Source organism: Diachasma alloeum, unplaced genomic scaffold (genome assembly GCF_001412515.2).
Source record: "Diachasma alloeum isolate Michigan unplaced genomic scaffold, Dall2.0 Dall_scaffold_01026, whole genome shotgun sequence".
Classification (NCBI taxonomy): Eukaryota; Metazoa; Arthropoda; class Insecta; order Hymenoptera; family Braconidae; genus Diachasma; species Diachasma alloeum.
The window spans coordinates 223611-245841 of record NW_021681138.1 but is presented as its reverse complement, the minus strand read 5'-3'; the positions used below and the strand labels follow the sequence as shown (position 1 = coordinate 245841).

At 36.4% G+C, this 22231-nt stretch overlaps 1 long non-coding RNA gene across 1 annotated transcript; it reads right to left on the bottom strand.

Annotated features, from left to right (window-relative positions):
• Positions 1 to 19350: 19350 nt before the first annotated feature.
• Positions 19351 to 21414, bottom strand: LOC107045617. Its single transcript, XR_001461465.1, has 3 exons — positions 21326 to 21414; positions 19927 to 20156; positions 19351 to 19826 (listed from the first exon to the last, which is right to left on the bottom strand). It is a non-coding gene; the product is annotated as an uncharacterized LOC107045617 (long non-coding RNA).
• Between the last annotated feature and the right edge of the window lie 817 nt (positions 21415 to 22231).

Here is a 22231-nt window from a genome sequence, read left to right as displayed (position 1 = left end):
CGTGGATACTCTGATAGTCAGTATTTTAATGGGTAATTTTAACATGATTGGAATTTTTAATGTCTCAGATAAGACGTTTGATAGGTATTTTTATAATATCTGGAAATTTGAATCATTTGTACACGATTACGGTTTTTTTTTCTGGGGGAAGATTGACTCAGTGAAGTTCTTGTATTATGTACTGTCTGGGAGGGGAGAGTGCCGTCTTTGGAAAATTATGGTTTTATTTTCAGGGAAGGAAACATGGGGTTTTTTAAGGGGTAGACTGGACTTGGAGATTTTTAAAGTTGATTGAGGATGTTTTCTTCTTCGTGGATACTCTGATAGTCAGTATTTTAATGGGTAATTTTAAGATGATTGGAATTTTTAATGTCTCAGATAAGACGTTTGATAGGTATTTTTATAATATCTGGAAATTTGAATCATTTGTACACGATCACGGTTTTTTTTTCTGGGGGAAGATTGACTCAGTGAAGTTCTTGTATTAAGTACTGTCTGGGAGGGGAGAGTGCCGCCTTTGGAAAATTATGGTTTTATTTTCAGGGAAGGAAACATTGGGTCTTTTAAGGGCTAGACTGGATTTGGAGATTTTCAAAGTTGTTTGAGGATGTTTTTTTTCCGTGGATACTCTGATATTGAGGGAACTAGTGCTTTAATGGGTAATTTTAAGATTATTGGAATTTTCAATGTCTCAAGTAAGACGTCTGATAGATATTATTATAATATCTGGAAATTTGCATCGGAAAATTGGGAATGTTTGTACACAATTACGAGTTATTTTGTTCTGGGGGGGAAGATTGACTCAGTGATGTTCTTGTATTATGTATTGTCTAGGTGGGGGAGAGTGCGGCCTTTCGAAAATTATGGTGTTTAGATATTTTCAAGGAAGGAAATTTTGGGGCTTTTTAAGGGCTACACTTCAATTATTAAATTGGTTGGTTAAGTTGCTTGAGGATATTTTTTTCAATTCAATTCAACGAATTTCATCATTGAAAACGCAAAATTTTATGAAAACTGTCAATTTTAGTTGAATCATTCCATGAAAATGAATAAAAATCCAGAAAATCCTGGTCAATGTTCCTGTATTTCCAATTAATTCACTTCGCGCAGAAAAATGGCTTATTTAAATTAAATTAAATTTAAATAAACTTCAAATACAATTTAATTTAAAAAACTTATATTTGAATCAAATTAATCGTTCATTTGATTCTAATAAAGAATTCATTTAATTCAGATAATTTTTTTTCTGTGTGTTCTTTCGATTGAAAATTCAAGTAAGTGGGACAATTCTCGGCTTCCCGTTGCACAAAAATTTGAGAAGTCATTATTATATTCAGTCAGAATATTCAGTCGAATCTCAAATTTTATAATTTATCCCCCGAACATCCCTTCCTTCCGCATAAATAACGGAAGTCGTTTGAATGAATTTCAAATCAGCTACTGAATATCTAAGAGTCACGTACAATTCTAAGAAAATTCAATCTTCATAAAATCATTCCATCTTTTCAACCCTATTCACCCCGACTAGATTTTTAAAATCACTCCCGATGAATTCGATGAACGAGGATGAGTCCTCAGAAACCAGAAATGAAAAATGTTTCGATTTCCTTCTCATTCCCACATCGGGAGGAGAAACGAGAAGTGTGGTATATTTTGAGGAAGATTAATGAAGTTGAAAAACCGTTGTTACGAGGATGGAAAGGGTCCAGGAAACAAATATCCCTAAGGGAGTTTGAGGTGAATCAGTAGACCCTAACGACACGATCCCTCCAAGCGAATGCAGGCCTGGCAGGAGAGTCATTTGACGACCATTTGGGCGAGTGGAATGCGCTTTGGTGGTGCCCCAGGTACCAGCCCCCTCGGATCGATATGCCTTCATCGATTTTATCGTTCCCCCAAAAGGTGCCAATTCACCCTCAAACAAGTTCTTGTAAATACCTCAGGTAGTAAATCTTCATGGTGGCGAGGAGAATGAGAAAGCAGAGATTGAGGAACTCGTGGAAAACTTTATTTTCTCAATGTTTTCATTTCCCTTCAGTGACTGTACGCAGATGTCTTGAAAAAAAATGAATAGAGGAAGAATATATTTTATTCAAGACGATCTCATGATGATAATTTTTCAATTTCCAAAATGATTTCATGAATAGAGCAGAGGATATATACTAGATAATAACGAGATTTCAGTATCAAAGGAAATAGAATCCTCAATAATATTTAAATTACAAAAATGAAGACAGATAAATAAATGAGTGAATGAACTGCATTTCAACAACAAAAAATGCCCAAAAGATTTCAAAAGAGATGTCGATTGGTTTTATTAATTTTTCTCATTCAGTACTAATGAATTGCAACATTTTAATAACAAAGAACAATGATCGTTACCCGTTTATCACCCAAATAACAATAAAAATAAATGTCAACGAGTGAGCTCAACTCGCCCGCATTTTCTATCCGCGATAAAGTCTCGTTTCCGTCGTGTGTGTGTGCACCGGGTGTGTAGTCTGGCTTTTAAAGTGGCGCCACAACACCAAACTGCAACGTTACGACTTAAGACCAGTAATCCAATTTTACAACCTGGTAATTACCATTGCTGGGCGTCTAGGGGGTAAGCACGATGATCGTAAAGATTTTTATCCGGCGATGATTATCGTTTACGATGGGTTTTCGATTTGAATAAATATCACTGAGTCAATTGGTTGTATTCGCAATGGTGGTGTGATTTTTTAACGAATTTCACCTCTAGAGGATTTCAGAAGAAAATGCTGCAGTCGGACATGTTATTATTTTATCTGAAATTCGTCTCGTGACCAATTTTACTATCTCCGTTCATCAAAGCGCTTGATAATTCCCCTCAACGGTTGAAGTGCTCACCAGTAATATCATATCTAGCTATTTCTGTTGCCGAAGGAAACGAGATGTCGTTGGAGGGACCTCTCTATCGAAATTTTGTGGCACAGTAATCCCTGATGAATCTCATGTCACGAAAAACCCGACGGAAGTTGCGCAGTCGACGACTGCGCTTGGAGGGAATACGATGCCCACAGTCATGTATACATGTACTACGGATGCACTCTCGAGTAAAGGTGCTCTCGCTGTCGCTACAATGCCCCACTGTCAATTGAAATATCTCGAAAACTATTGGGAAATCATCGAGATTTCCAGTGTGACAAATGTAGAGAATTTCATAGCAGATAAAATGGTTTTCAACTCATATCTCTAGAAGTCGTAGTTCTCAGGATGTGGACGTTTGTGGATAGGGACGCCCCCACTGTGCACGCTCTCGAACAATAACTAAAGGTCTTAAGCTACCTACTGAAACAAATGGTAACATCTTGAGAATTGTGAGTCGTAGAGACATGAGTAAAAAACCATCTTATTCGTCATAAAAATCCCTTAATTTTTCACACTGCATGTCTTGATGACTTCTCAATGGTTATCGAGATATTTCAAGTGAGAGTGGCACATTTATTTGGAAACAACACTATCAAAAATTTTTGGCTGAAATTTCGGGTAAACTTCTTGGAACTTTTCATCACATTATAATTTCACTGAAATTTCAAGAAATTCCGTCATTGAACGTTCAAAATTATATGGAAAATTCAATGAAAGCTGTTCATTTCAGTTTAATTATTCCCTCAATTTTAAAATAAATCAGGAAAATTCAAGTAGTTTGATGTTGAATATTCATGTTTTTATGGAGAATTCAAAGAGCTTGAGTAGCTCTCGCACGATATTCTTAATTAAAACTGAACTTTCATGATTTTTCCCCTTAAATCGAGTTAAAGTCGCAGTGGTATGTTATCCTCACCCTCATGTCCCCTCTCTGTCAAATATCAACCGTAAACTTTAGCATTCGCATGAATCCCAGCAGATCCAACCGAAATAACGAAGTGGCGTCATCTAGTTCACCCCCTGGGAAAAGGATTTCTCGACAGTAGCGAAAAGTTGTCCGGATTTCGTTCATTATTCTCAGCTCATTTATCTGAAAATCCAAGGGGGGGCTTTTGAGGTCGTTTTTCCCCCAGTCGCACTCAGCCCCCATAGGACATACCCGCAAACCCATCGCAATTTCCGCTCGACTAAAGAGCCAACTGACGTCAATTCAACGAACAATTCCTCTATTTCTGTTCTGGAAACACTATTGAAATTCGTTAGGACATGCAACGTGATAAATTTCTATTATCGTGTAAATCCATCAAGCCAGTGGTTCGAGGATCTCTACAATTTATACGTAATAACGTGATCATTATTATTTATAAGCCCTCGACTGGAGCTATTCAGATGAATCCACAAATAATTATTTTCCCATCTACAGTGGCCTTTTGTCTCATTATTCGGGTCAAGTGAATTTGTCAGTACAATCGATAAACATTTGTATTTTGTAAGGCGTTGTTACGAGCCTCATCAAATGTTGTATAATGAATTCATCAAATTAACGGCGAAATGATCAATACAAATTACTATTGGACGAGCGTTTCCACTGACGTTTCAATTATTGAACCCAATTAAAATGCGGACATTTATTTACTCAACTGACGACATTCTTCGGCGCTCAATTGAGTCAATAATAATGAAAAATTATTTGATATTAAATGGAGAAATGGAGGGAAAATGTCAACGACATCGCGCAGTTTTCTCGTTTAAATACACATTCCAATCATTTTAAATCATCGCTGATGATTTTGAAGAGTTTTGATTAGCTTCTTTACTGGAAATTTCTAGGACTCTAACTCCTTGGGAATCCAATTGAGGTAAATGACGGCTTTATAATTGCACCTAATAAGGTACTAGAAATGGGTAATACTGTAAATATGGGGTAATCACCGCCGGGTTGTAAAAACTTGAAGTCATAACAGTTTTTCAATCTTGGGGAAAGGATATTTATGGATTATTTATATTCCATCAGAAGTCAACATTTTCGAAGAGATCAGTGAAAAAAATTTTGAAAGTGAAAGTTTTTCATTTTTTGTCAATCGGGCATATCTTTTCGTTGAATTTTTTTTTTCGTTTATAGAAGTTTTGAGGTGTTTCCATTGAATATAACTCATTTGACATTTAACGGGAGAATACTATGAGTTTTGAAAGTCGCCGGGGATTGGAGTGAGATTTTTCATGCATCAAAGATCGATTATATACGTCTAAAAACGAATAATTAGTGCAAGAACAAATTGTTTATTGTTCGTTCGCCCCGTATACGTTTCTACACAGTTAATTTCATTTTGTTTAATATAACAATTTGCGGCATTAATGTAAAATGGATGAAAAAATTATGCTTAAAATATATGTGGACCTCCGCATGAAAAGGGACCACTGTCGATTCTAGTTTTTAAGATATTCACGTTTTTGTCTCAGCAACTCCCATTTACACCCATGTTAAGTTGTTTTTTTCAACTTCTCTGGCAACGTCATTTTTCACCCTATGAGGATCATTTTTGGATCAAAATGTGCAGAATGTTACCAATATTATCAAAGTGTGCATAACTCCATATTGACAAAGTGGTCCTTTTTCATGCGGACGTCCACATATGCATTTTTTAAATTTAAAGCATTCAAACCATTACGGCTTATTCTGCTAGGTTAGAATATTTAAAGTATATTCTTGATTCTTTCAGAAACATATTTTGGGTGATTTTATATGAATGGTGGATTTTTTTATAAAAAAAAAGAAAGAAAAAAAAGAAAGCCTCTGCAGCTCGCAAAATGGAGGCCCTCGACTATTTTTAATATTTGAAGCGTCTACGGGGCAAACAAACAATGAACAATTAATTTTTTGGGCTAATTGTTTATTTTTAGACACACGAAGAAAATTCACCAACTAGTTGTTGAAATTCACCAATCAATTGTTGAATTTCAACACCTAGTTCTTAAATTTCATCAACTAATTGCTGTAATTCACCAATTAATTGTTAAAATTCACCAAATAATATTCTCCGTGCCTATATAATCGATCTCCAATGTATTTATTTATTTATTTATTTATTTCATCATATGTATACCCTCTCGAGCCTTTACATTTTGTTCCCATCCCTACAAAGAAACCCCGACAGAGAATTGCACTTAAAAATTATTCAACTAAATTAGGTCAAAGTAAATTACATTCAATTTAGTTGTGCTTGGCACAAGTTTTAGATATATAGATACAAAGTTTGCACTTAGTAATAGCAGGGTACTGTATTATTTATATCACAGTAAAAAATCTTACTTTTCAATTTGAAAGATTTCGCAGTTTTTTAATTTTTAAATTTTTTAAATTTTTGTCAAAGCTCTTGAACGACTAGCGTCGCTATTATAAAATCCTTAAATGAGTTTAACAGCTGAAAAAATGTCTGAGAACACGAAAAAGAAAACAAAAACAAAAACAAAAGTGCTCGCAGGCTTCTTACAAGTGACATCTCCAATGTATAAAAAATCTCATCCCAATAGCCCTCGCCTTTTAAAACTCTCAGTAAGTCTCCCTTCAACTCAATTGGTTATACCTTTACCTTTACCTTTTCTATTACCACAGTTTATTCAATTTAACTAAATCATTTCTCTGGATGCACCTTCGCAATTCCATGAAATCCGTCGGCTTCTGTGGATGAGTGCCACGGCCGTTGCAATAATGCGACACTATTGGAATTTGGCGCGAGAACAAACCAATGACACCGGAGGAAGGACTCTTCTGCATTGACGTGGCGAAGGGCGCGCGGGGGGCGGGGGGTTAGGGGGCTCACATGCACCCACTAGAACCTGAGAAGGGGGAGTATGCGTCAGCCCCGTGGAATCGGGGGCTCTCTCCGTAGCAGACTGTGGGCCAGGGTCAACCACTTGTAGGATCAAAACCCGAGACTGCAGAGCAGCTAAATTACCGGAGACCCAGTGTATATCGTCAATTTTACTGTATGCACTAAAATTATACGCAATGTACTCGCACGCATATTGTAAACTAAATAACTTTAAACAGTGCTTGCTGCGCTTGGATTTTCCACCCTCGGAGCCACTGCTGGTGACTGCTTTCATGGCTCACTTGCATGGGCAACTAACCCATTTACTTTAAAACAGAAACCCACCGCAGTTGAGGTAACTTCTGGTAATGTGGGGAAGCAGCTAATTAATGCCTAAAGTCCAGGTGGATGCAGTTGGGGATTTGCTGCAGGGCGGAATTTCTATGCGGATAAGTGGAATGCGGTCGGGGAATCATGACCTGCACTTGGAGGAATGATGCATTTGAATCGAATAAAACTTTTTGTTTGAGATTCTTCGGTTCATTTACGTTTTTCTCGCTGGAAGTTAATTAATTCGTATTTTTTTTATGAAAACAATTCACTCATTTCGATTTTTTTCCATTTTTTGGTTAGAATTTAATAAATTTATAGTTTTTTTCAATACAAACTATTTATTCATTTTGATTTTATGATTTGTTTTTCAGTAATGAAACTTTCTTTAGATGAAGGGTATATTTGTTTACATTTTAGAAAAATGTTCATTTCATATGAATAAAAATGTGAGTTAAGATTGATTTTAAACTCCAACAAAAGCTTCCTAATTGAGATTTTTCTATTCAATTCAACATTTTTTTGTTGGTAATTGATGGATTGACATATTGTTTTCAATGAAAATGTTCTAATTATATAAAATAAATAATTACGTTATTGCATATAAATCCTCTATTACATTTCAATAAACAATTCATTAATTTTATTTTTATGATCTTAGTTTTTAGCTATAAAATCTTTATTCGGATCAGCAATACATTTTTCTCTATTCAAGAAAATATTCATTCGAAGAGAATAAAATCGCCACTAAAAATCAATTTTGAGTTTGAATAAAAACTCCCTCACTTGAAATTTTTCTCCTCAGTTTAATAATGAATGAATAGAAATAGAAATTCATTAATTCGTTGGAAATCCATGAATTAATATAATTCATAAAAAATTTCTAATTGTACGAAATAAATAGTTCATTCTAAATAGTTTTACTTTATTATTTCATATCTTACTAATAAAGTTTTGATTTGAAACCGGAAAACACTTGTTTATTTTTCAAAAGTCTTGACTCCATGTGAATGAACATTTTTTGTTCATTTTCCCATCTCCCGGTACTAAAAAAACCGTTTCTCGAGCCAATGTTCATGTTTTTTTCAAGCAAGTTGTCTCCACAGATGATACATTTGACTCTTGAAATAAATATGTGATATGACATCGTTTTTCTCACAACGCAATAAAATCTAATTTCGTTTTTTATTTTATTTTAGATATTTTTTATCGCAAAATGAGTTCACGGAGTTGAGTCACTCAATGAGAACAGGGACAAGGTGATTGGTGACAGATACAGTACTGTTATGCATCGATAATAGGTTATCGGACTATATATGGCGAACTGAATACCTCATCAGGCGCCTCGATATGGGCACACATTCGCTGATGAAAACGCTAATCGATGATGAGGAAAGAAAAAACGAGTGTTATCGGCTCTCTAGATGGAAAATGTGGGCACCAAGGCTGCGCTCAAGATTGCTTTGCTATTGTGCGGGGATTTCAGAGTGCACGAGACGCTTAAAGTCGCTCATCATGGGTGTATGAAGTATATATGTGCGTTGACGTCTTGACAGTGCGGACGGTAATCGGAGGGACACGAATAAAAATCTCACGACAGATTTTCGTGATGCTCGGTGGGGTTCAAAGTTCATGGCTTCACAAGAGCAATTGACTTTCTAATTTTCTCATTCTATTCATTTGGCGAATAGTAAACGGGATTTCAAACTGCTGACAGATCATTTAAGTGGCTTGAGAGTTGGCAATTTCTATTCTGAATAAATTTTTTCCCTTTTTTATTCAAAAGATCTAGATACGGGGAAAACAATTTCGCCGAGGACTCCTCGAGCTTCAAAAATTGTCACAATTTTGGAAAAAGGAAAAGTGAAATTTAATTTAAAAAATTGAAAAACAAATAAATGGAAAAATTCTGGACCAGCGATAGGCATATCAATCAATCACATTTACCGTAAAATTGTGAAGTTGTCAATTTTTAACACAAATCTTGAAAATTTTAAATATTAAAGAAACCATCAATTTGTACATTTAAATTTCGAAATATTCCATCAACCAATAATTTAGGTAGGAAGATTGACGATTATTTGGATAATCGAAAATCAAGTACCTAAAGTTAGAATTAGCTTGTTAACTAAAAAATTACATTTCAATATTATCAAATATTTTATTCATCATCAGTCGAAAAATTTAGCTAATAAATTCTATAATATTTTAAATTTGTTAAATATAGTTGAACTTTGAACAATATAAGGAGATAATCCTTTTTAATATCGGCAAGATCTACTATTATTGCCTATCCCTGTTCTGGACAGAATTATCAATTAATAATTGATGAAAACAATAGATTTCTTACCCCTTCCCCCCAAAATTTCCGGTTTTTTCCTCGCAATAAAACAAAAGGGGATAATTTTCCTACAAATAGTGGAACATTTACAGAGAAATCAGGTCATTAGTTGCATTAACCCCTAATTTACGCTGGCACAGTGGTAAACAAGAGGAAAAACTTTGCTGGTAAAATGGAAATATACAGTGGGAAAATGCAAATACGAGTGAAGCGGATGGGTATTATCAACAATCCCGGTCTCATCTCTTTCTCCCTGCGCCAACATTTTCCCACTGTCAGAATTACACTTACACCTGACACATCAGTTGGAACTTTTAGTCAGACAGAGGGAGATATAATGCACCAGTGAAGGAGATTCTGACTTTACAGTCTAACATTTTCCTCCCCCTTTTGCATATTCTCATGAATTTCAGAGGGAATCTGGAATGAATGTCAAAGCTTAGGAGAGAAGAAATGCAGCGAAAAAGGGTGACTGTTTGATGAGTTGCTTTTTGAGATTGAGTTCGTGAATATTCTTCGTGAGAGGAGCCATTAATACTGTTTAATAATTCGTAACATTTTCCAAATGAAATCAATTTTCCTTTCATTTAAATTTCAATTCAATTTTTTATTCATGTATTTATTTTGGAAAAAATATGTAAAAATGAAATTCATGTTCCTTTTAATATTTAATTTGAGGGAAAGAATTAACTTTGTGCCTCTTTCCCCGTGCTAGCACTAGAATTCTTCTAAAAAATTTCTCCCCGTGTATTCGTGAAAACCACTGCATCCCCTAAAGTCGATTCGAAACACTAGTTTTTCTAATTCAACGAAAAAACTTAAAATCTCGTGTTCGGAGTAATTCCCAAGACACTCGGAGACCATCCCGAAAATCAGTAGCAAGTAATATAAGCCTGGGTGGCTCTCGAGAGTTTAGTGAGTGGGATAGCTCGAGTACCAACTAGGATAGCTACTTGGTACACTGGGAAGCAGCGAGCCTCGCCTGTTAACCTCGCGTTATTGATTCTACCGCTAAGTGCATTAGCCCGTGGAGGGTGCCCACCTCGACAAAGAGGCCACATGCCTTATGAACATCCCCCGCCCCCTTCACTTATCAAACTAACAGATGCATCTTTCGGCTAAAGCGCTTCAACTACTCCAGCATCAGCAGCAATACCCCTCACCATCTTCCCTTGGTACTTCAGTGGCTAATGAATTTCTGATATGTCTTATGTGTTCATAAAGCATAGCCAATCTCCTTGACGTTCTTTGATGTTCTGGGAGACTGAATGGAGATGGAGATTAATGAAAAGACGAATGGTATTTTTAATTCTTTGGCTGAGTGAGGGGGAGGACATTACTGGTTGAGATAAATATCTAGAGATTTATTTGACGTTACCAGACTTCTCTCAGATCAAATAAATACATACAATAAATTATTTCCCTGCCAACAGTTCGAATTCTCCTAGGAATATTTCTGATGATAACGACAAAAATTTAATTTTTGTAAAAAATGTTAAATTTCCTTCCATCAAGTTAGTTTCCCTGATTCCCCTCAATTGTTTCTCTCAATGAGTTTCCCTCATTTCCCTCAATTAAATCTGTTCCACCCCCTTAAAATATTCTCACATGAAACATATAGTTTTTCGGTAAGAACTAATTTTTTCTCTCAGTGAAAATGACCTCACGATTTGTAATTTTTAGATGTTTCATTAATTTTCCCTCGAGCTACCCTCCACCATGTCAAAGTAATTGCAAATTTTTTCCCCTGACCCCAGGCGCGACCCGTTATCCGCTGAATTCACGTTCGAAGCGGAAAGAACGCGGAAGTCACTGTTGGACTAGAATACGAACGGGTAACATCGCAGGAACTCCAGCGATAGCTAGATCGTGACTGCCCGACAACAATAAATAACCGAGTACAGGGTGACGCCCCGTCATAAGCACTTGAATCCACCCGAGGGTTATGAATTCAATCCCCACCCCCGATGACCGCCAAACACAAGAGATCGGTAAATTCTCCGACCACAAAGCCCGGGACTTCCTGCGTCCTCTGTTCGACATTTAGTGTCAAGTTGAGAGGCCAGGCGAGTGTCTGTCTCCCGGCAATGCACCGTCAAAACACACGTCCAATGACCCCGAAGATACCAGGATACGTATTTCACGGTTCAATGAACATCCACAGCCTCATCTCTTCCGTGATTCCCATGGTGTTTACCAATTATCGCGAGATCGTCTGCGATTTCCCATAACTATTAATTTATTTCTACAATTTTCATCATATGTTTTTCGTTCATTCAATCCAGTAGCGAAGCGGTATAGCATATTTCGTCATTCCGAGGCGAAGGCGAGGGGTAACCCTTTGCAATCATATGAGCTACAAAAGTATTTTTATAAACCGTGTGACAAACATTATTTTTTGTCATAACGCGCTGCCCTACGGCCGAAATGACAAAAAGACGATTTACACGGAGAGAAATATTCGGCAAAAATTACGGAACAATTCACGTAATCTGCAATAAGCAATCTTTTTCCGGCTACTTTTATGGGAATGGAAGAGAAGAAATCTGAAACGTTCAGGGAATTACAGAAACTTGCCGACTTATTGTGCCTCCAAAATCAAAAATTCTTGAACGGTCAACAATTTTTATGAAGCTGGTGAGTTATTTCTACGTTCCGTTCCGTAAACGAAGGACTTGTTGTCCCCACAGCGGCGAATCATCAGACGGGTTTTTAATTTTTACGGAACAAATCGTAGAATTTATGTGGCGATTTGTACAATTTCAGTTCCGACTCACACTTTTTATTGAATTTTACTTCGCTCGAGGGTTACGGTTCGCTACGTAATTTTTACGTTTTTTTTTCTTGTAATTTTTATGGAAAATGATAGCTTTTCCACAATTTTCATTTCAAATGAAACAACAAGATACAAATTTGATTTTTTCCATTATTTTTTATTATCTTTCTATTAGTGAAGTAACCAAACGTGTCATGCCTCCAAAAAATATGGAATTGATAATTTGATAATGAAGTAGACGGGCCCCAACACCGATTCAATGATTGATTACGGAGTTTAGAGGTTCCACCACATCTGAAATAAAAAAATTGCATATTGCAGTACTCAACAAACATTGGACTCTGTCCCCTAGTAGAATAAATAGAATAAATGAAAAAATTTTTGCTCTGCGAACAGATTATAACGAAAAATTTTTCTATTTGCCTCAGATCCACTTGAGATCGCGATGAGTTCCGAAAAAGGAGATAACACTCGATTGAAGATTTATCGATACAAATAAGTGAAAAACTGTTTCACTCAGGGTAATTGGATTTCCTAGGGCTCCTCGCGTGCAAATGGACACTCCATTATTCCTCGCAACTCGGTAAATAATCATCACAAAAAAATGCCAATGGGTAATGTGAGAATATCACGCATTTTGCTTCAAGATGAATCTACCACTTTCACTTGAAAGGCCTAGATAAACATTGGGAAGTCCTCGAGACGACAGGTTTTTCTTACAATTGTCCTCATGTTTTTCATATATAATGTTTATAATATTCTCTAGTCATTGAAAAAACAGTTTAGGAGATATTGATTATTCATTCGACTCTAAAAATGGAAATTTCGTAGAATCATTTCCTATTTGATTCAAATAATTAATTAACAAATTAGTAGCCAAGTGGTAAAAGGAGATAAGTCAACTTGGACTATTGACCAATTTTCAATCAATATTTCAAAATCTAAGGGAGGTAGCGAAATTTTCGTAATTACATTTGTTGTAGCACTCAATCGGCTCCACAAAAAAGGTTATTACAAAAATTTCACCACCTCCCTTAATTCCGAGGTATTGATTGAAAACTGGTCAATAGTCAAAATTGACTCATCTCCTTTTACCACTTCGCTACTGAAATAATTTCTTATTTGAATTAGTATTTTCACCAAGACCATATGAGGATAGAAAACCTCAATAACTTATGAGAATGCAGTAAATTAAGTCATTTATAATTTTTCCGGAAATGCAGACACGAGCTTCTGGGTGATATCGTCCTGGGATTTAATCACTAGGCCCACAAAGTATTTTCTGGCGAACGTGCGTTTATATATGATATTCAAACCCATGGGGAAATATCTATGTAAAATAGTCACGAGTTGCATTTTAGATCGGATAATAAAACGTCTGAGTGCAGCATTTTCCTGAACAATTTCTTTTATTCCAATTGAATGAACTTCATTTGAATGAAATCAATGGACCGTAATGAAGCTTTCATTCAAACGTGAACTCGATTTTTATTTGTGTCTTTATTTACAGCAAATAAATCGTTTAAAAAAAATATAAATGAATGTTACCTTGATTCCAACGAAGATTTGAGAATTAATTATTATTATTATTTTTTATTCATATTTCTTTTCCTACTACCAATACGGTTTTATAGGCTCCCCATTCGGCTGCCTTGCCTCTCCCACTTCTCTCTTCTGATTTTTTCTGCGTTACCATGGGCCGTCTTACTCTTTAACTGTACCCCATTCGGCCTAGGACTGCAAGGGAAACCATGGAAAACCCCAGTCGTACAGCCGGCCGATAATGCAGGGATTCCACTGTGCCCATTGAGTCAGTGTGACCGTTCTCTACATTCGTGCCTAGCAACTGTAGTCCCACGCGGTTAGGTGTGCCTAAGCGGACACCCATCCAAGTACTGGGCAGCCTGAACGCTGCTCAGCTTGGATGACCGCGGGAGCCACACATTCCCCGCGTGACCACTACAGCCACTTGAGAATTAATTATTTACTCCACATATTTAAACTATTTCCACTTGAAGATTCTCACTCCAAATCGTTATAACAAAACTTAATGTAATTACGCATTAAAAATGCCTGAACCTCACTGATGTCAGCATTAACAAACACTCTTCAAGTAAAAAAATAGAGAGAAAAATTTACATTAATTAAAGTCGAAAAGAAAACGGAGAAAAAGAAGTTTAATTAATATATTACTCAATACACTGCTTCAAAGTGATGTTTAATTACCATGAAAAACACCCCTTCCCCCCCGGAAGTCAAGTGAATAGCCAACTTGACCCGTAACAATGCAGGAGGATGCATAACAAGTGGTTTTGGAGTGTCAAAATTTTTACCCAAACTGAGAAGTTGGAAGTGGTAGGGAAACGGGAGCATTATGCGAAACATTCAAGACAAGTTGAGCTCGTTCACGCTGGGTATATCCGTGTCAGCGGACCGACAGAGCGCTTCAAGACGAAACGTACACCAGAGGATGAGTGTGATGGGGCGGGGGGATGAGATGAGGGAGAACGACAACGAGGAATCTCATCATTGCTGGGACTATCCAACGGCTGTACGAGGCGCTCTCTCGCCCCCGATTACGTCATACTCGCCACTGACGTTCTCCTCCGGTGGAGTAACGAGCATTCCAAGCATTATACGGCTTTTCCTCCTGTCCTCCTTTCTGACCCTTAACGCCGTGCCAATGGCTGCACTCGGTTGGAACAATTTTTCGATGAAAGTAAGGGGTGAATTCTGGGATTTTGCTGGGAGAGGAGTTTTGGTTTTTAGGGATATATTCGCTATTCTTCGAATAATCCTACGGCATCCTAAAATTACTAGTTTAGGGCATCCTAATTTAGGATTGTAGGATTAAAATTACGGATATATCCCTAAGAAATTTTAGGATGCCGTAAATTGCGAAAACTTAAAAACTAAAAATTTTGTTTCTTTGTGTAAATAGGAAATTTTAATGGGATTGTTTAGATCTGCTCCGCTGGAGTATAGTGAGCATTCCGAGCATTATACTGTTTCTCCTCCTGTCTTCTTTTCTGAATCTTAACGTCGTACCAATGTCTGCACTCGGTTGGAACAATTTTTCGATGAAAGTTTAAGGGGTGAATTCGGGGTTTTGCTGGGAGAGGAGTTTTGGTTTTTAGGGATATATTCGCTATTCTTGGAATAATCCTACGGCATCCTAAAATTACGGATATATCGCTAATAAATTTTAGGATTTTAGGAATTTTAGGATTAAAATTACGGATATATTCCTAAAAAATTTTGGGATTTTAAGAATTTTAGGATTGTAGAATTAAAATTACGGATATATCCCCAATAAATTTTAGGATGCCGTAAATTGCGAAAACTTAAAAACTAAAAATTTTGTTTCTTTGTGTAAATAGGAAATTTTAATGGGATTTTTTAGATCTGCTCCGCTGGAGTATAGTGAGCATTCCGAGCATTATACTGTTTCTCCTCCTGTCCTCCTTTCTGACCCTTAACGCCGTGCCAATGGCTGCACTCGGTTGGAACAATTTTTCGATGAAAGTTTTAAGGGGTGAATTCTTGGATTTTGCGGGGAGAAGTTTTGGTTTTTAGGGATATATCCGTTATTCTTGGAATGATCCTTTATTAGGGATATATCCCTAATAAATTTTAGGATGCCGCAAATGCCTAAAAATTGAAAACTAACAATTTCGTTTCTTTGTGTGAAAATAGTAAATTTTAATGGGATTTTTTCGATCTTCTCCTCCACTGGAGCAGTGAGCATTCTGAGTGTCAGACTGTTGTTCTTCCTGTACTCCTTTCTGACCCTTAACGTCATGCCGATGTACGCACTCGGTTGGAACGAATTTTTTAATGAAATTTTTAAGGGGTGAATTCTTGGATTTTGCAGGGAGAAAAAAGTTTTGTTTTTAGGGTCATATCCGTCATTTTTAGAATTTTGAATTCAGTGATTCTGAGGACATTTTCAAAATTTAGGCTTATGCCACCGAACAATAATGGCAAAATCACTTGATTCTACGATTTCTCGTCTGTTAAATTTTAAGATGCCGCAAATTTTTAAAAAGTAAGAATTAATTATTTTATTTCTTTCTATAAAAATAGAGAATTCCAACAATTAAAATTTGGAAAACTAGAATTCTCCACCTTATTTTAATTCTTTACAAAACATGAATATTCAGAACCGAATTACCCTGAATTTTCAATTAATTGAAAATTCAACAATATATTTACCTGATTTAATAATCCTGACTTTGATTAATGTTTATGAAATAATTAAATGAAAATTTACAGTTTCAATGGGTTTTTAACCAAATTGTGAAATCCAAATGATAAAATTCCATTGATTTTTTAAATCAAATTATCAATTTAAAAAAATCCTTAAATTTCTTGAAAAATCGCTTAAATCACGACATTTTGAGGATAAAATGTCGTGCAACGTCATGAAATGTCACAAAACATACAGAAACGGTTTCAGAGTTCGCCAATTTTGCTTTCTCCCAGCCCCAAACGACAGTTCCAAATACCATAATCCAACAATTTTTATATCCACCGCAATTCCCCCTGATTTCCACAATTTCCCAATGAATTAGCAAGACAAATAGGCTCCACTTAATGACGATTGTGATCACGATGAATTTAGATCGAGAACAAGAGAATTCAGAAGTTCTCGGAATAATAATAGAGTCCCCGATCGTTGATGAGAGTTCATCGTGCCCTGGCTTTATCTCGATCTAGAACTGTACTTTGAATAAAGTCTTCTCATCACTTGATTCACCATTGCGAATCGTCTTATTTGACTTCGAACGAGACTTTTTCCCCGGCCATTTGAATTATCTAACCAGATCGGGGCTCCCACACACATCCGACTGTATTTGAAAATCAAATTTTGCTGCGGAATGGAAGATAGAAGAAAAAACTGCGCGAGATTTTCATAGACATTCTGCAGTGGCTCGACCGGTCGGAGATAAACGCTCGTAAAATCTACAGATGAGGCATCTAAAATTTAGATGACTGCAGAGAAAGTTTAGTCAGTTAAGAGTTTATCGCACGGTGCGCGTGGAGACTCGAAGGGGATAAAGAAAATTTTTGCAATATCCCGAGCGATAAAAAAAAACACTCCAAATTTATGTGGGGCAATCCTCGTTGGAAAAAGTTCCTGATAAGAATCATAATCATCATTTCAAGGTTGAGTGGAATATAACAGTTGAGTAATAATGTAAAGCAGTAATTATTGAATTTTGTCTGTCTATCCAAGTACTTTTACATTTTCAATCATCAGATTTGTGAATTAAATTGCGTGAGAAAAATTTGAAAAAAATCATGAACATTCAGCTTCATTGAAATTACATTTTGCACAGAATTATAATTTTTTTAAACCTTTTGTTGTTTATAAATGAATAATTGAAATTGTTTAAACTTTCGGAAACCTTATTCTTTTACATGAAGCAAATATTATAATCATTAAAAAAATTCATTAGTTTTGAATAAATTCCTCTATTGGAATCAAATACATAATTTCCATGACCCACATGAAGGATTATTGCACACTAGTCCAGTTTTTCGCGTTTTTTATATGAAAAAAACCGCGACGAGACAAGCCGAGACAAATCCGAAATTTTACATTAAAAACCCCCAAAAACTTGAGACCGAGATGAGATAAATTGACTTGGAGTCATCACGAGAGGAGTCGATATTGCGTATTTCGAGACTCAGACAAGAGCAAAGATTTCCATGTTCATTGCGACCGGGATCATCTCTCCAAAGTTTTGTCTCGTAAAGTGTCTCGCGGCATCACTATCGACGATGAAAAATTTTATTGGATTATTATCATGTAATGATAATTGATGAATGCATTCTCTCGCTGTCCAAACTATTCAATCTCCACCAAATAAAATCGTCATTTGTATCAAGAGCCCATTTGTTTATATCCATTTATTAGATGTGATTGTGTACACGGAGAGAAATATTCAAGAAAAATTACGGAACGCGTTGTTACAATCTCCCCCTCACGGTGACTCATGGCTAGCCGTGAGGCGTCGGACGGATGAGTAATTTTTACGGAACAGATCGTAGAATTTACGTGACGATTGACACTTTTTATTGAATTTTACTTCGCTCCCAGATTACGTTTCGAAACGTAATTTTTACGTCTATTTTCTGGTAATTTTTATTGAATATTTCTCTCCGTCTATTCTACTTTGTTCTCTGGGTCAGGCATGCATGACTGCACGGCCCCGTGACAAGTGTCACCGACCTACCAACACTCAAATGCATTCCACACTGCTCATAATTTCACAAACCCGAGGAGATTCACGCAATTGGATTGATCGAAATCGAGATAGCTTTGGTGCCGTGAGGATCCCAATGGAGCTGACCATCGGGTGATGGACAGCTGTGCAATACCAGAGCGGACAGACGTCCAAGATAAGGTGGGGGGTGATGCAATACTCGCAATCATACGGGAGAAAGTAGTGTGGCCTTACAGCGGGATAAGCGCTTCGGCTCTGTGCGCGTTGCGGGCAAATCTCTCAATGGCCGTAACTCTTGGCATACGTTTCGTAAAACCGAGGATTTCCACTTCTCCGAGAGCGTCTCTGGTCATATCCGTTGGGCAAGATACATATCCGATTTTAGTTCGTGGATTTTTTTATTCAATGGGTATCTTGATTTTTTTCCAGTGAGAATTGCTTCAGCATTATTTAATCCCGCGGAATGAGGAGAGAAAATTGTGAAACTTTGGTCGAATAAAAGAAAATATTTTTTTTCAAAAAATTCACGTTTTTAGAATTTTTCTGGCACATTGTTGATCGGATTGACGTGAACAAATATACCATTTTTGCGTTTTATCATTACTTAATGACTCACGAAATTTCATGATCCTGCAATCATTTTCCTGCGTTTTTTCTATAACTTTTCGGAAATTCACAAAACTTTAGAAAAAATGCAGGAAAATTATTGCACTACCATGAAACTTCGGGAGTCAGTCAATAATGATGAAACGCAAAAACGGTATATTATTTCGCGTCAATCCGATCAATAATTTGCCAGAAAAATGAAAAAAAGCGTGAATTTTGGCCGAAAGGGTGCGTTTTTAAATTGCAGATATTTGAATTATACAGGTCGAATTGTGCACAATAAATTGAACATTCACAAGTTTGACTGTACATTTATACCGTGTAATTATCATTTGAGGATTACAATTTCTGTGGACAAGATCTCAACGCAAATCATCAAATGTGTCAAAAATGAAGGAACTCCATCATCTGTAATATGATGGCGCCTAACTGGAAGACCCGGGTTCGAATGCCGGCTGGTGGATCGGGATTTTTTTCTCTCTAAATTTTAATTCTATTTGAATTTACATTTGGTATTTCTACATTGTAATTTATTTTGGTACATTTCTGTTTGAATTTTCTAGTACATCCTTAAATTAGACGTCTTGAAGGCGCTAGTTGTTCCATTCCCCTACGAACCCATAAAATTTCTCATATTGGCGTGGCCCCGGCATGAATGAGCAGTATAATTCACCGAGCGAAATGACGCTGGTCAGAGTGGCGACAACCTGATGAACGACTGCTCTTTTGTTCTCTCATGAATTCCTGGCCTGCACCCCCGGCACTTGGCAGTATCACCAAAAAACAAGAAAGATGCCCAACAATTTACGCTTGTTCAGCCATACAAGCGTGGAGAACTAAAACAGAGGGAGTGAAACGGTTATTCCAAAGTTGTTGGAACTCGACGAAACTCCAGATGTAGTCGGTGTATGGTCTATTAATAAAAGAGAGACAAACCCACTGGTTCTGCAGCGGCGAGTGTTTACAAGCGTCTGATTTCTCTCTCACTGGTATACCACTCGGTGTTGCAGTCAAAACCCGAGGTGAATCACTCGCGTGAGTGGCCCAAGTGGCGTTGTCGTACAGACGGGGGAGAATTATTACTCCGTCTTTAGACTTGTGTCAAATTGGCTTGCTTGAAGCATGGAGTTTCAGGTTTACTGCTACTGAATTGTTACGTTGGGATTCTGTTTTCAGTCGGCAAATGTATTTAGAAAGGGGTTTCATTGGGGAATTTCAACGATTGTAACAGATGGTGCCTCGAGGTAAACTCGCATACAAATTAGGAGTGGAGTTTTTAATTCAGGGGAATTTTTATAAGATTTATGAGTTTGGACAATTTTTCCGGGGAATATGGGAAATTGTCTTGGGCTCTAGAGGAAAATTTCAGATTTTTTCAGGATTGTAATGATTAAATCTGCGGATTAAATTGCGTCAGTCAAAGGGAGGAAAGGACATGAGGAGAAACTGCGCTTTTTGCGAAAGCAAATGCCAAAGAATCAAGAAATAAAATTTAAAAACGCTCATTTAGTTATGTTTAAGGGGATACTATGTACACTGCTAACAAAATTTCGATGAATTTGTCGGAACAAGTCGTTGAATTCGACTTAAGAGGGAGAAGTGAATGGGATTTCAAGTTTCTCTGAAAATTCAAGTAAAGTCCCATTTTTTTAGCGACAGTAATTCTCCAATTTACATGATGTTTCAGGTGAAAATGAATATTCCCTGCAAAGTTGCTTGAATTTCGAAGGAATTCATTTGAAATTCTGGGAATTCCATGAATTTTCAAAGGAATTCTCTGAAAATTCAGATAAATCTGGAATTCAAGGAGAAATTTCTCTGAATTTTCCTGATTTTTTATCAATTTTTCCGGAATAATTCAACTTAAATTAACAGTTTCCACGGATTTTTCCATGAAATTATGAATTTTCAACGACAAAATTCCTTGAAATTTCAGTAGACATGTTACTTGTTAAAAATTTCCAAAAGTCTGACGGGAAATTCCAGTGAAAAATTTTTAAGTGTATGAATTAACAAAAATTTGATTCAATTAAGATTTTATTCCTCTAAACCCTCTTGTCAACAAAAAAAATCAAGATCTACTGCTGTATTATTTTCTTATATTGAAACTGAATTCTAAACTCATCAGCACCATGCGGTCTTCCCTTAATCTAAGACGAATCCTAATTCTTTTCAATTGGATCGTTTTTTTCATTTCGTTAATTTGTCAAATGATAGAAAAATGGTCTTGAACGTAATTCGTTAAATTCCAGTACTTCATTAAAAACATTAATTGGATGAATATATTCTCTCCTTCTGATTTATTAACCGGTAGTGTCAAGCTAACTAGACTCACCACTTGATTTTATCACCCACTTTTACACTTTATTCTTGTTTCCCACCCGAGTAGTAGTGAATTTAAAAAACCGTGTCGTTGCGTAAAACTCACAATTGTCAATGGCGCAAAAAATGAATCCACGTGCAATAGAGTATCCATACACATTGCCGCGTAATTCCGCTCCGCAATTGCTGCAGGCGATCATTTCACAACGTTTTTTCCTCATTTGAAATTTATTTTCCACGCGTCATTTATTCCTGAACACATAAGTCGGGGGTAGCGCGAATTAATTGCGATTGCGCGCTATGAAAATGCCGATGCATACAAATGAGAGCCTCTATTTTTTACCTCTCTTTTTTATTATGAACTATTTTGCGCTAAAAAACTGTTCGATTACTCACTTTTGCAAATTTCCGCATTTTTTGTGTCCGTTTTGACATTGAAAATTTATGTTTTGACGTTCATTCTCACGCAACAGTATTGGAATGTCAAGTCTGTATAGTGTTAGTCACAAGTCACAACGGAAACAAATCAATTGACCCACGATGGAATAAAAAATCCCTACAATTTTCCAATTATTAATTCAGCCCTCTTCAATGACTCACTTTTCCAATTTCCCCGTTTTTTATTCTCATTCTAACACATCCAGATAGAAATGTCAAGTCTGTACAATGTCTCTCACAAGTTACAACGGAAACAAATCAATTGACCCACTCTGAGCTTTTAAAACTACAATTTAATTCGATATGAGCACCTCCACACGGAATAACATATTTATAACCGCATTAGCATTCGAAATGGCTATGGTGCGTGTGAAAAAGGTGACTATTTGTCCGAGTGCAAGTGAAATTGATCCCACACGAAGTGTTGTTACAAGTGAATCAACACACAGAAAAACCTAAACGTAAATTACGTTTTGATAAA